This window comes from Rhinolophus hipposideros, assembly GCF_964194185.1.
Source record: "Rhinolophus hipposideros genome assembly, chromosome: 21".
NCBI classification, from domain to species: Eukaryota; Metazoa; Chordata; class Mammalia; order Chiroptera; family Rhinolophidae; genus Rhinolophus; species Rhinolophus hipposideros.
Window position 1 is genome coordinate 2,757,030 of NC_138067.1, and position 14,377 is coordinate 2,771,406.

The window sequence follows — 14,377 nt, forward strand, 5'->3', positions numbered from 1 at the left end:
CTGTCCTTCCCCTGACAATACTGGCATTTTCTCGGCTGAGGGGGTATGGTGCTCTCTCCCCAAGCCTGCGCTGAATTCTCGTCACTTGTCTGCGTTATTCCAAGCCTTGCCCAGCACTGGTTAAATAAATGAGGCTACATTCGTTTTTCAGGATTCGTCTTTCACAACACAGACATTAAATAAGATAAAGCATATCTGTACTGGTAAGGGAGAAAAATAAGCAAGATGTATGCAGTTCCCCAAAAGACTGAATAACGATATGCATAAAAGAGCTGGCTTACAAACATTCCCTCTCATTAATGTATTAATACGGCCATGTAGAGCATCTGGACGACTACAGTTGATAATGATTACCGTAGGACTGGTGATGGGGGGCCGAAAGCACAGGGAAATTCCCCTTTCTGGGCTTTGTGAGGAGCACGTTTGTAGGGGCCACGTGTCAGTGCCCGTCCAGCACCCATTCCACCTTCTGGGGGGAGCCTCCACCCCTCTCCTCTCCCTCTTTCTTTCCTCCTCCCCTTTTTTCCCCCTCCCCCCTTTCTGTCTTCTCATTTGAAAGTACTAAAGACCTTCTAATAATTTCCTTAGTTTCACACACAGATGGTATTATAACTCATCTAACAGCTGTTGCTAAGTAACAACAAAAACACAAATGGGGAATGTTTGGCGAAGCAGAAACCAGGTGAAAACAATAGAATAGCTCAGCCGGAAAAGACCTCGATTCTCGCATAACCCCCTGAGAGGGAAGACACTACAGCCTGAAATGAAACGTCCTTTCATTTTGCCTCACATGGTCCTGGTGGTAGAAAGTAAAATAGTGGTTACTCGGCCATAGAAAAGAAAGAAATCTTGCTATTTGCAACAACGTGGATGGACCTGAAGGGTCTTATGCTGAGTGAAATAAGGGCTTTCTATCCCCCTCCTCAAAAGATTCCAAAACTGACTTGAAACAAATGTTTTAGAGAACATTGAAGACAGCACCGTCACTTGATACCTGCTCACTTGTCGACCAACCGTGGTGAAGAAACCCAAAGTAGTCCAGTGTCAGAAAATTAAAAGTGCAGCTTTGAGGAGGTGGCCTGAGGTCCTCTTTCCATCCTGACTGATGACCTAGAGCCAAACGCCCCGGAAGTGGTTCCTGATGGAGCGCACTCACAGCCTCTCTGCTGAGGACGCGTTGCCACTTCTGTTTTGATTGATTTCCTCTTCACACAAAAGCCTCTTAGATCAAATCAAAGTCGCTAGGAAATTGGGCAGGAAGCAGAGAGGGTGAGGGAAGTGCCCTGGCTTGGCTCCAGTGTATCCTTCCTTCCAAGTGGCCCAGAGGCCAGAGTCGCCCTGAAAGCATCCCCTCAGCTGGCTGCCCTCACCTCTGTCAACCCTGAGGCAGCTCTTCACCCGCACGTGATGTGGTCCCTGGCAGACAGCCCATTCATTGATGCCGGGGACAAACAACGCCGCTGCACTGCCCTTCCCAGCTCTCCGGAACCAGCGGGGCAAGGGGGTTTGCCGGGTTTTTGTTTTCTTTTGTTTTTCATCAATTTTTATTAAATTTATTGGGGTGACATTGGTTAGTAAAATTCTATCAGTTTCAAGTGTCCGTTTCTGTAATACATCATCTGTATGTTGCATTGTGTGCTCACCACCCAGAGTCAGTTCTCCTTCCGTCACCATGTATTTGGTCCCCTTTATGATTACGCTCTCACTCTTTCTGAAATTAGATGTATTTTCACATGTTAAATGACATATGCTGTTTGTTTGTTTTTTAAAGATTTTATTGGGGAAGGGGAACAGGACTTTATTGGGGAACAGTGTGTACTTCCAGGACTTTTTTCCAAGTCAAGTTTTTGTCCTTTCAGTCTTAGTTGTGGAGGGCGCAGCTCAGCTCCAGGTCCAGTTGCTGTTGCTAGTTGCAGGGGGCACAGCCCACCATCCCTTGCGGGAGTCGAACCGGCAACCTTGTGGTTGAGAGGACGCGCTCCAACCAACTGAGCCATCTGGGAGGCAGCTCAGCTCAAGGTGCCGTATTCAATCTTAGTGGCAGGGGGCACAGCCCACCATCCCTTGAGGGACTTGAGGAATTGAACCGGCAACCTTGTGGTTGAGAGCCCACAGGCCCATGTGGGAATCGAACCGGCAGCCTTCGGAGTTAGGAGCACGGAGCTCTAACTGCCTGAGCCACCGGGCCAGCCCCGTGTCTATGAGTTTTTGTTTCTTTGTTTGTCTGCTGCTTTCAGGTTTATACCCCACATATGAGCGAAGTCCTATGGGTCTTGACATTTTCTGGGATCCAGCTGGGGGAGAAGGCAGAGCAAACAGCGAGGGAGGTGCCGCCAGCTGAGTACCTGCGCACCTGGCTGTCCCTCAGCATCCCTGAGGGCCCAGCTCCAACGACACTTCCTCAGAAGTCCTTTCCTAGACTCCCTATTCCAAGGATGTCACCTCTTTATGGCCTCGGGGTAAGCAAAACTATTTCAACAGGACACAAACAACACTCACCATAAAAGACAAATTTGATAAATTGGTCCTTACAAAAAAAAGAACTTCTGTTTATCAAAAGAGACCATTAGGAGAGTGAAAAGGTGAGCCCCAGAGTGGAGTCATACTCACAATACATGCAGCGAGCGACAAAGACCTCACAGCCAGAATGTACTCATGTGACCATGTCCCCCATAGTGAATATGGAGATGCTTGAAAACCACAGACTTGCTTCCTAAGTATAAGGAATGACATACGTGGGTCTTCGTGGTGGGTTACTTCAACTGAACTCTCAGCCGTCTCTCCCCTCCAACCTCATGAGCAGGGATAATCTTTATCAAGTCGAATCTAAGCATGTCACACTCCTGCCTACAGCTCTGCAATGCGCCTAGCTACGAGATGCCGTCCAGGCTCCATAGTGTGTCCTTGAAGGCCCCTCCTCACCAGTCACTGCTGCCTTCTCTCCACGCTCATCCCACCATGGCCCGTCCGTGCTGAAGTCCAGCCACCCAGAGAGCTTGCCACGCCGAGTACCCCACATCCCTGATCTCCCTGGGCCTCTCACGAGCTCTTCCCTCTGCTAGAATGTCCTTCTAAAAAGCACGGTGTCCAGGCCTCACCCCGACCAGTTAGGTCAGAAGCCTGGGGCTGGGGCCCGGGAGTGGTGTTTTTCTAAGTCCAGCCAGGACGGAGAGCTGCACAGCCCGGGGAGGACACTCCAAACAGACGGACAGACTCATGTCTCCATCTTGGTGGTGGATGGAAAGAATGTGAAGTCACCACACACACAGGGAGCACTGGTGGGGAAACTCCAGGCGACACTGTGTGGGAGGAGACCTCTTAGAATAATCACCAACGACAAGCAAAGCAGAGTGACACAGCCAGAAATCCTGGCTTGCGTCCAAGTCCAGGCTCTGCCACTTACCAGAGAAGTGACCTTGAACAAGTTACTTCAGTTCCCTCAATGTCCCCATCTGTCATTTGGGGGTAACAAAGCCGACGTCTCCATCTACCGACATCAGGCTGAGCCGCCTGAGCGGTCTGGGGCTGGTGCAGGGAGCCTGAGTCCTACTGCAGCCAACATTATAACGGCTTTTCTCTTTTCTCCACTGCAGTGACTCTGAAAGGGCCATGACTTGCTTCAGCTCCTCCATCAGGGGCTGTCTGCAGGCCTGGGAGAAGGCCTGCCTCCATCTTCTGTCAGTCTTTCCATCTCTTGTCTTCTCTGAGGCTCTGAATACTCCTGAGATCCCACCTCAAGACACAGGCCCGTGGTCTGCAGCAGGGGTAACAGCCGGCACCCTCTGCACTCCAGATGTTCATTTAAGGGCATTTTCCAAAGACTTTCCTTTTAAATGCCAGCACACGTGTCAGCCACGCTGCCCGGAGATTTCAGCTTCATGCAGCTTCATGCTAACAGCTTCCTTGAAATTAAATGAAGGAGACAGTTTCAGAGCTGGTTGAAGACAGCTTGCTCGAAAGGAGATTATATGAGCTGCTTTAACACTTGGTTCTGCATGTCTGGTAGAGAGATCTGTCTTAGTAGTTATGGGAGAAAAAATAGAGGATTTTGAACCTGGAAACCTGAGGTATTGATGCTGAGGTCTGGCCACCCAGAGAGCTTGTCACGCGCTGAGTACCCCACACTTCTGACCGCCCCAGGCCTCTCACGAGCTCTTCCCTCTGCTAGAATGTCCTTCCTTCTGTCTCTGCCCTCGTGAGCTACCACACTCCGGCTAGGACGGCAGGGGTGCACCCTCTGTGTTGCCAGCTTTGCAGAACCACTCCTGCGTCCCCCGGGGTCCTGGGAGGCGGCAGTCCCCGGGCGCCACCAACTCCTGGCCATGAGGCGAGAGTGGGAACAGAGCATGTCACGGCTATGCCTGGGTCATGTGTCCATTCCTGATGCTATCACAGCAGCCAGGAGAAGAGGATGTAACAACTGGCTCAGGCTTACATGCCAACCTCCAACCTCCTGGAACTGTCAGTGAGATCACACGTAACAAAGGCGGGGAACAGGCTGGTCCCCAGGGTCCCCTAGAGGCGTGTGAGCCAAGAACACATGTCAGATTTGTGGCGTTCACACAAGGGACAGGATCTGGGCCCATTCAAATCTGTCATCTGAATCCAGAGACTCTCTAAATGGCTTGACGTGCACCCAAACTTTCCAGGAATGGTCGCTAGGAATCAGTGACAGTTGCAGACTGCAAACCTCCTGGAAACAGGTGTGAGGGACATTGGCAGCCTCTAGTCCTATTCATCTGCAGAGCAGGGACGTCATTTCATCTTCCATCAGAAGGGAAGGGCTGCAGGCCACTGTGTCCCTGGCTTCCCCCCCCGCACCGTGGCCTTCTCTGTGTATCAAACACACCATAGAGCCACCTCTATAAAGTCCACAAAACCCAGTAAACACCCAAGAAAACAATAATTAGGTATCTGAGCGCTGGGCAGAGTCTGAATGAGTTATGTGGGCCTCATTCATACCTCACAAAATGAAGTTAACTGTCTCAAAAGAAAAAGAAGAAGAAATGGTCTGAGGCATCTCTGTTCCCCCAGCAGGAAGCAGGACTGGTGAGTAATGACATAATTCAATTCCAATCGCACCTGCTCTCAGAATTCCCTCTCCTTCTGTGCAAAACAGATTACACGGGCTTAGTTTTTCTCTCCATCAGTGTGCTGGCTGTCATGATGTTCTGCAGTAATTGTTAATGCTGATGACTGTTGGGCATCTAACTGCCGGGCTCCGTGGAGTTGAGGCATTTTCTCCTGTCAAGAAGGGCAACCCCTTGCTAGGCCCGCAGACCCACTGCAAGGATCCAAATCAACTGGTAAGACTGCAGTGAAAGGGTGAGTCTCACTAACTTCCTTTTCATTGAGAGAAGGTTCTGGAGAGAGCTGGCGAAACAGACGAGTGCTCGACAGCAGAGCCCCGAACCTCAGTGTGTGAGTTCCTCTGAAACTCATAACCAGCAATCTCTCCCAACAAGCCTTTAAGTCCCATCTCTGCAAAGCCCTTCAATAGATAAAGTGATTTCTCAGTTTGCTTGGAAACTAATTGGGTCCAGGCAAGAAAAAACAGCACATTTTCACTCCAGTTTCAATGTCTTAGGGGAACCTCACCACAAATGCCAGGTCGAGTCTAAAACAAATGGTTGCTGGATCTATTTCTTTTTATCCCTATCTGAAGTAGTGTCTGACAGCACCGTCAGGTGAGCAAAGCGACACATAGGTACTTGGCTAACCCTCATAGGCACACTAACTTCAGTTGGTATGTAACTGCCCAACCACTTGGCTGGGATGACAAACTAGCACAACCCCCTTTGAGAGCTATTGGGAAAACAGCAAAAATTTAAACGTATTTACCCTCTGACCTGGTACCCACATTTCATGAAATGTATCCCCAGGATATTCTTGCCCATACTCAGGGACAAGGTATGGACAAGATGTTTATTGAAACATCAATGTCTACAGTAGCAGAAGGCTGGGAGCACCCTAAATGCCCATGATTAGGGGAGGTATAAATATCAGTCGCGGTGTGCCCAAACGATAGCATGTTCTGCAGCCTGGCATAACAGCAAGGCTGCTTTATAGGCCTCGATTTAGAACAAACTCCAAGATGTGCAATGAAATAAAAAGGCAAAGCAAACAACTGTGTATAGGACGCCATCATCTGTTGTGGGGGGGGCGACTGGAGAAAGACTCATAAACATTTATGCCTTGCAAACATAGAGACGGTCTCGACAAGATTCGCAAGAAACCACTTCCACTGGCTCCCTCTGGAGAAAGTAAAGGGGCTGGGACTTCACAGGCAAAAAGTGGCCTTTCACTCTCTACCCTCGTAGGTGGTTTGAACTGCTTATTGAAAAAAACAATCTCAACAAGTAAAATAAACAGACAGATTCCTTTTTTCTTGGCAAAATACCAATACATGTTTCAGAAATAATAAACTACAGACAAACAAAAGAAAAGAAAAAAATTGGTCAAAGATAATCCTTTCGTACCCTGCTAGGAATTATTTCAACAATTCCAGGAATTGTTTCATAGTCTTCCAAACTTATTTGTATGCATATTTTAACAAAAAGTGGATTACATTGGTAATAACATATTTACATCATAGTTTTATTAAGAGGATTAAGTGAGTGAACACAGAGTATTATTATCTGATCCACACTGTTGTGATATAAATACCAACATATACATTATACACATAAACATACAACCGGAAATGGTTCAATAACATGGCAAACAACTTTTAATAGTAGTAAATATTCAGGTCAAGCACCATTTTTTTAAACGAATAAACTACTCTTTAGAGAGGTTTAGAATCACAGCAAAACGGAGAGGAAAGAACAGGAGGCCCTACACCCCTGTCCCCACACATGAGGACCTCCCTCCCCCCGCTGGCAGCCCGTTTATCATTTCTGTTAGTGTTTTGATCTCTAGTATTTCTTTTTTGAGTCTTGGAATGTCCATCTCTCTTCTCCTATTATCCATCTGTCCTTGCATGCTGACTACTTTTTCCAATAAAGCTCTTAGCGTGTCAATCATTGGTTTTTTGTTATTTTTTTTAAATTCTGGTCTGATAATTCTAATATTCCTGTCATATCTGGCCCTGGTTCTGATGCTTCTTTTAGTCTTTTCAAACTGTGTTGCCTTTGTGATTTTTTTGGTTGAAAGGTGGACACAATGTACGGAGTAAAACCAACTGTGACAAGTAGGCGTGTGGTGACGTGGTGAGGTGTGGGGGAGGGAAGCGCTCTGCAGTCCTTTGATTAGGCCTCAGGTCTTGGGGAGCCTGTGCCCCTGAACTGTAAGCTCTCGGGGTTTTCTCCCCGCTGGAGAAACAAGATGGTTCAAGGGCGTAGAGTTGGGAACTCCTCCTACCCCGGCTTCAGCTCTCACAAAACAGTTTCTCCTGAGGGAGAAGGCTTGTTAAAAAGAACAGAACCTTCGGGTGTGTTTCAAAGTAGTTCCTTTTCCCATCCTCCTGCCAGAGGAAGCACAAGGGGATTTTTCTCCAGTATTTACTGTGAGAACCTGGTAGAGCTCCTAGAGGTAAAATTCACAAAAGTGTAAGGCTCCACTCCCCAGTCACTGGGTCCCATGGAGTTCTTAACTCTTAGACTTGTCCATACTGAGTTTAGGATTTCCTCCCCTGGTGCTGGTGCCTGCAGGGTGTCCTGCTCCAGTACGTTTGATCCTCTGTGTCTGCCTGTCATCTCTCCAATTTGGGAGGGGGTGGGGGATAGGGGGTAAGGGTTTGCCCCGTGACCTCACTTCTCTGATGGATCTAAGAAGAGTTTGATTTTTCAGTTTGTTTAGCTTTTGACTTGTTAGGACAAGGTGGTGACTTCCAAGCTCCTATACAGCAGTCTAAAAACTGGAGTCAAAAAAGAATCGTTTTTAATTTCTATACTATGTTTTACCCAATTCTCTTGTACCTCATGGAATTCTTTTGGCAACAAACTCAAGGACCACCTAACATTCCAAGCTGACCTAGTTGAACTTGCCTCACTTACTTTTTATTTCCCCTTTTTGTTTCCTAAGGTACAATCAATTTAATTTTGCTTCTGAAGGCTGACTTTAGAATTGGAGACTTGATTTGGAAACTGGACAAATAGGTTTCACCAAGGAGCTAGAAGATTTAGCCAGCAGCCGTTGAAATTCAATAGATCTTGTCTTTCTTGATTCCCATAAAATCCTTTCAGGCCCCACTGACTGCCAATTCAATTGTTTTAACCAGCACCCAGGACCTACTCGGCAGATAGCAAGTTTTGCAAGGTATAACACCATTAACAGCATGACAATATTATGTTCGTGATGGTGACATAGATGAGGCTGTAAAAACCATTGGAATGACCCTGAAACACGGTGGAACTTTAGAGAGACACCCTTCAGTTTTGGAAACAGGTGGGCAGTGTATGTAATGAGCAACCTATATTCTTGTTAGTTCCACTGCCCATTCCAAAGCTATTTTTTCATAAAGGCGCCCCTGTTTTTAGATTCTGCTGAAATTCAGCTGAAGGAAGAATTTCTTTTCTCAGCTCCCACAGTCTCCGGTTTCACATCAAAAGAAATAAAAAGTTTCTCTTAAAGTTTGTAAGTTTCATGTTAACACTTTCTTGGTTCTCCATTTTTCTACTCTACTAACCTCAGAATCATGGCGGCCACCACGTGGACTTTGGCTCCTGGTGCAGGAATTCTTCAGGAAAGAATCCTTCCAATCTCTCTCCTTCTGTCCTTGTTCTCTTCGGGTCTAGACAAGATAAGCCCTCTCAGGGAGCCTTGGCAAAGGTGAGGGAGAAATCACGGGTGGAGTGGCCAGTGTGTCTGTTCCTTTCGATTAGGGTCCTGGGCCTATCTTGGTAGAGCCTCCAGGAGAAATGCAAAGATAGAGAAATCCTTCCCTACTTCCTGATTAGCAGAGGGAGGAAAAGCAAGGATCTGGGAGAAATCTCTACTCGCCAGGACTGCTTTTTGTGCAGCCAGAGGGAATAGTTGATGAGCTGCTTGGTGGGGGGGTGGCAGGAGAGGGGGTTGGGGGGTGGTGATGAGCGCGTCCCTTGAGAATCAGCTAAAGCCTAACTTCCAGAGAGATAAGGAGAGCAGGCTGGGGGCAGAAGACCGAGGTGGGAGAAGGGGTCCCACTATAGAGAAGAGAGGAATCAGCCAAGTTGTGCCTGCGGGGTGGGGAATGGGGGGCGGGGGGGGGGGGCCAAACCGACTAACCCCAGGGGATCTGGCTGAGCAGGAATTCAGAGCACGGATTCCCCCAGACACAGCTGGAGCTCTAGGGTCTGGTGTGTGTGGCCCCCACAACAATGTCTTTGTATGAGCGTTTGCTTTTAGGGAATCATAAAGTAGGGAAAATCAGACATACACCCCAAGAACACACTACAGAAAAAATGGCAAGATTCACAAGCCATGGGCAAGTGAAGAGACAGGCTGTGAGAATTCAGGGAGCCAAGGGGTCACTTCCACATGGAAGGGCAGGGCAGGCTTCCTGGAGGAGGCGGCATTAGGCGCGGAAGGATTTTGATGGGAGTGAGGTGGCCGCGGGCACACAGTGCTGTGCTGTTCTCAGGCGAGTCCAAGGGCGTCCCCAAGGGCGTCCCCAAGGGCGTCCCCAAGGGTGCGGAGGTGGGAGAGCACGGTCTGCGCGAGGCCGGCCCGGGGGTCAGGCAGTGCGGCTCCCGGAGCTCAGCCCCTTCCCACCAGTTCTGGGGGACAAAACGGTCCGTTTGCTTTGCCCGCTACCGTGAATTCTCGTGTTATTCAGAGATACCAGCTGGAAGGAGCCTCATTAGGCGACAGGAAGGCACAGTCCTCTCCCCAGGAGCTCCCCTTGGTCCCCGAGCCTCAGCTCCCAGCACTGCCCTCCCAGCGCGGGCCCCTTGCCCAGTGGCGGCGGATTCAGCTCAGCCCGGCTGCCCGCTGCCCTCCCACTTCGCGGACACACACGTCTCCTTCCGTTTGCCAGGCGCGCGCGCCTTCCGAGCCCAGGACGCGCCCGGGGGCGCCCCCACCTTAAGATAAACGAGAGAAGGGCGCTCCCCAGACCCCAGCCTGAGTGCTGCCTGCACACCCGGGGGAGTTCGGGCCGCGGGTTTCCTTTCCCTGATGGCTCCCGGTCCCGCAGCAGCCGGAACACCGCCCCGAGGGCGGAGGAAGGCCTCCCCAACCTGGGGGCTCCCGCCCCTCCCACTTCCTTCAGCCACCTCTCCCCTTCCCATCGCCTGTGCTATGCCACCCTCCGTTGCCGCGCCCATCGATAGCCCCCAAAAGCAACGTGCTTGAGAATGAAGACCAGACCTAAAGGAACTGGGGTCTGGCCGCTCCTCTGTCTCCTGCTGTGTGGCCTGGGGCGGAGCAATCAACCTTTCTGAGTCTCCCTCGGCTCATCTGTGCAATGCAAAGACAATGCGACTTACTGTCGCCCACTCCCCTCACAGTCGTCAGGACACTACTGATATTTGGGTCAGATTACTCTTTGCTCTGGGTGGCTGTGCTGGGCATGGGTTGCTTAGCAGCACTGCCAAGTAACCCAAAATGTCTGCGAGCTGTGCTCATGCCACCTGGGGCACAAACCAGCCCCAGTCGAGAACCATTGTCTTACAGCCACCCTGTGAGCTAGGAAGCAAACAGGGTAAAGCAATGTCCGGTTGGGCAGAGCAGATATTTGGGAATCAGACAGGAGCGATCTGGGAGTGGAACACCGCCCCAAGGGCGGAGGAAGGCCTCCCCAACCTGGGGGCTCCCGCCCCTCCCACTTCCTTCAGCCACCTCTCCCCTTTCGATCGCCTGTGCTATGCCACCAGCTGAGGGTCCCTTTCTAAAAAAAAGCAGACCCCGGAAAGAGGTCACTGTGGGAGATGACAAGTGTTTTGACTCCAGTCAAGATTCTCTCTAACAGAGAGGACAAAGGTTAGTTTATTTTGAAACACCTAAGGGCAAACCTTCACTGCATGAACACGACCCTTTCTCCGAAGACTTTCTCTATTTCACCAGAGAAATGGAAATTCCTTCTGTTAACCACACTTCACCCCGGAGGAGATTATAAATACATTCATACTCGTACACACCGTTCTATGCTGAACCAGGATAGTTTACCCAAAGTTAACACCGGAGCTTGAGGATGCGTTGTCAGTGTGGGTCCCTGAGAAGTGACAGTTCTCCTTCTTACAACCAAAACTCTGTGCAAAAAGGGGAGACCATAGAAATCCCCAAGAAGCTCAGGGGACCTGAGAGCATAGCAGACATGAGTGCCCGTAAGCCCCCCAGAAAAGCTCCTCTGTGACACTGGGCAGGGGTGGGGGTGTCCAGGCAGGTATGTCTGAAGCCCGCCACCCCCAGCAGGCCCCAGGAGGGACACAGAAGAGTGGCAAGCAGGTCAGGGGACCCAGAGAGAGGACCCAGGACAGGTGGACCCAACAAACTGAGGCGACTGCAGGAGATGTCAGCTCATGGGATAGAAGCCCAGTCGCATGTAGGAGGTGACAGAGTGCCCCCCAGTCTCCCCACGCCTCACTCTCCCTCCCACCCCCAGCCTGTGATCCCCTGAGTGGAGGAAAGGAATTGCAAAAGGAGGAGTTTAAACTTCAAAACTCCCTGAGTTCACCTTGAATGGGTACAACTGAGTTTTAAGTGGACATGTGAGGATGGAAAACTAATTTTAGTTACTGAAAAAAGTTATGTTTTCTGCACTCCCAACCTCTAAGCTCATAGAATCCTCATCTGTTAGACAGAAAGGTCTCTTAAATTGTGCCTTCACAACTCAGCCTCGAGCCCGGGGGCAGCCATCAGCTGTACATTGGGGTCTCCCGGGTACTTTTAAAAGATGGACCAACTCCAGGGCCTACTCCAGACCAATTCAATAAGAATTTCTGGGAACGTGGCTCAGGGAATCTACTTTTTTCAAAAGCCCCTGGGCCCTGGTTAATTATAATGTACAATCAAAATTGAAAACCAATCTCCCATCCCACATCCAAGCCAGCGCTGGGCAGAGTCCCTAAACCAAGCAGGATACCTGAGGCCACCGGCCTGGCACCCGCCATTGGCAGGATTTATGGCTCCGTCCCCAGGGAATCTTCAGGGCACACATGGCTGTGGAGTGGCTGTTTTTCCACTATATTTTCATCATTTCTCAGCTCCCTCCCCAGGTGTGCTGGTGATGAGGCTCGCTCTGCAGCAGGCAGGAACCTTCCGAATTGAGGCACCTCCTGACCCCCAGTCTGTTGATTGTGTGGGAGTCATTACTTTCTACTGCCATCTCTTGCTGCTAGTATTATGTAGAAATGCTAATTCCTCAGTAATTTATACCATATGTGAATCAGCCAAGGCAAAAAATTGCTCTTTTTCTTCCTTTTATAGATTTTGTTCATTTCCTTTTGGGGAACAATCATGATCCACATGAAATCCCCAAAAATGAATGTGTCAGATTATTTTGATTTGTAGCCGGGCTGACACGCAGCCTTGGCTCCTCTCATTGACGTTGCTATCGAGGGGAAATGGGGCCATCAGGGAGATGAGCCAAGAAATGGGGGTGCTGACACCAGGGGAGGGTGCAGGTAGGTTTTAGATACCCCCTCACAGCTCCTCAAGGCCTGACCTGGCCCTCTCGAGAGGCTTCCATTCCAGCCCCATTTTCTCTCTGCCAGAAATTAGAAGGGGGGCGGGGTGAATCCAGAGAAGTTTCCTCTGACGTAAAAAACAAGAATTCCCCGCCTGGAACCTTCCCCGCCTGGAACCCCACGCCACAGACTACGCCAAAGAACACCTTCCTTTTTAATCACAGAATTGTAGTTTAGAGCACAGGTTCTAAAAAACATCTTAAAACAAAGTGAGCCTGGGTTCAAATCCTGGCTCCCATGTGAGTTTGGATGAGTGACTGGGTCTTTCTGCCTCATCCCCTCAGGTACAGCTCAGGGATGGTACATAAACAGGACATGTCCCACTCAGCGCAGCTTGCCCAGGAGAGAGGAACCTGAACTCTGTTCTCACCGGCTTCAGTTCAAGGCAGAAAGGGTTCAGGACACGCCACCTAAAACGACACCACTGTGCTAGATTGAGCATTTTGAGCTGAAGACACTTGAAAAAGAGCAAATGCAGAGAGGCTTTCTCAGAACTCCTTCATCAGCCTAAAGGCAGAGCCTCCAGAGGGACCCCAGTTGTCTCCAGTCCCCTGCCAGGGGGCGTCACCCACCAGGGCAGACTGACTCTTCACAGGAGAGGAGACCCAAAGTGGACACCACACCCAGGTACGCTGTGTCGCCCACCCTTCCTCCTATGGGCCCATTCATCTTTCCTACAAATCATTTCCTCTCCCCTAAGCAGCCCTTATTTCCCCTCCTCTTCCCCTATTAAGCTGGCATCTAAGTTCTCAAATAGATTATTTTAGGTGTTCACTTTTGCCCCGTGATGCTGCATATTAAAAATTAATTTTCTGTGGTTAATCTGCCTATTTTCAGCTTATTCCATAGATCCAGCTATCAAAAGGTAGAGGGGAAGTCTTCCTGCCTCTACAAGGACCGTGAACTTTGAGCGTCAGAGTGCCAGACCCATTCTGGACCTCGCTGAGGTTTCTTTCCTGCATAACAAACAAAGGTTTGTTTAAACCGGTCGTGTTCAGACCTGTGGGCTTTTTCCATCCCATCCAGAGCCTGGTTTTTACTCTTTAGTCAGCATGACCACCGTGAGCCATGGACCCTCCTCTGTTTGCATTTCGAAACCCCTGGCTTTGGTGAAGTTCTTCGCTGGCGTGTCCAAGTAGTCCCGGCCTAACGCCCAGTGAATGCATCCCAAGTAACAGGCTTCTTTTTCACGAGCTGAAACTCTAAGAAGTCACACAAATGCAAAACAAGTAAGGATCCACCAAGAAACACCTGCAGCCTCGGGTAAGGCCATGTTCCTTTCGCTGGCACATTCCTAAGATATTAGGGCCTCGGGTCTGCTGTCCACTCTCCCATCTTCTGGACATTTGGGACGTCAGTCCCAGTGAGAGAAGTGTGGGACCTTGTCACTGTGGCAGCTCCTTGGGAGCACAGAATTTCCTTAGGCTTTCACACCACATAGCAGCTGGCAGTCAATAGTTAATCCTAATTATTGCAGAGATCAGCAGGGAGAGACGCAGCAACTGTGACACCCAGAGAGATATTCCTAATGAATATCCAAGACCTGCTTTTAAGAAGAATTAGGCACAGGGTACCTCATTTGATAGAAAGGCCATGAGCATTTGCAGCCGATCAGAACACACAAATATGGCAGCTGACATTGACATTGAGACCACATGGCGGAAAACAGCACGACAAAAGTCTTCCCAGGAAGACTCGGAAGTGCCAAAAGAGCACCTGGATTTGGAAAACAGTTGCACTCATGTGGGTGAAACTTTCCAGCTGAGTAA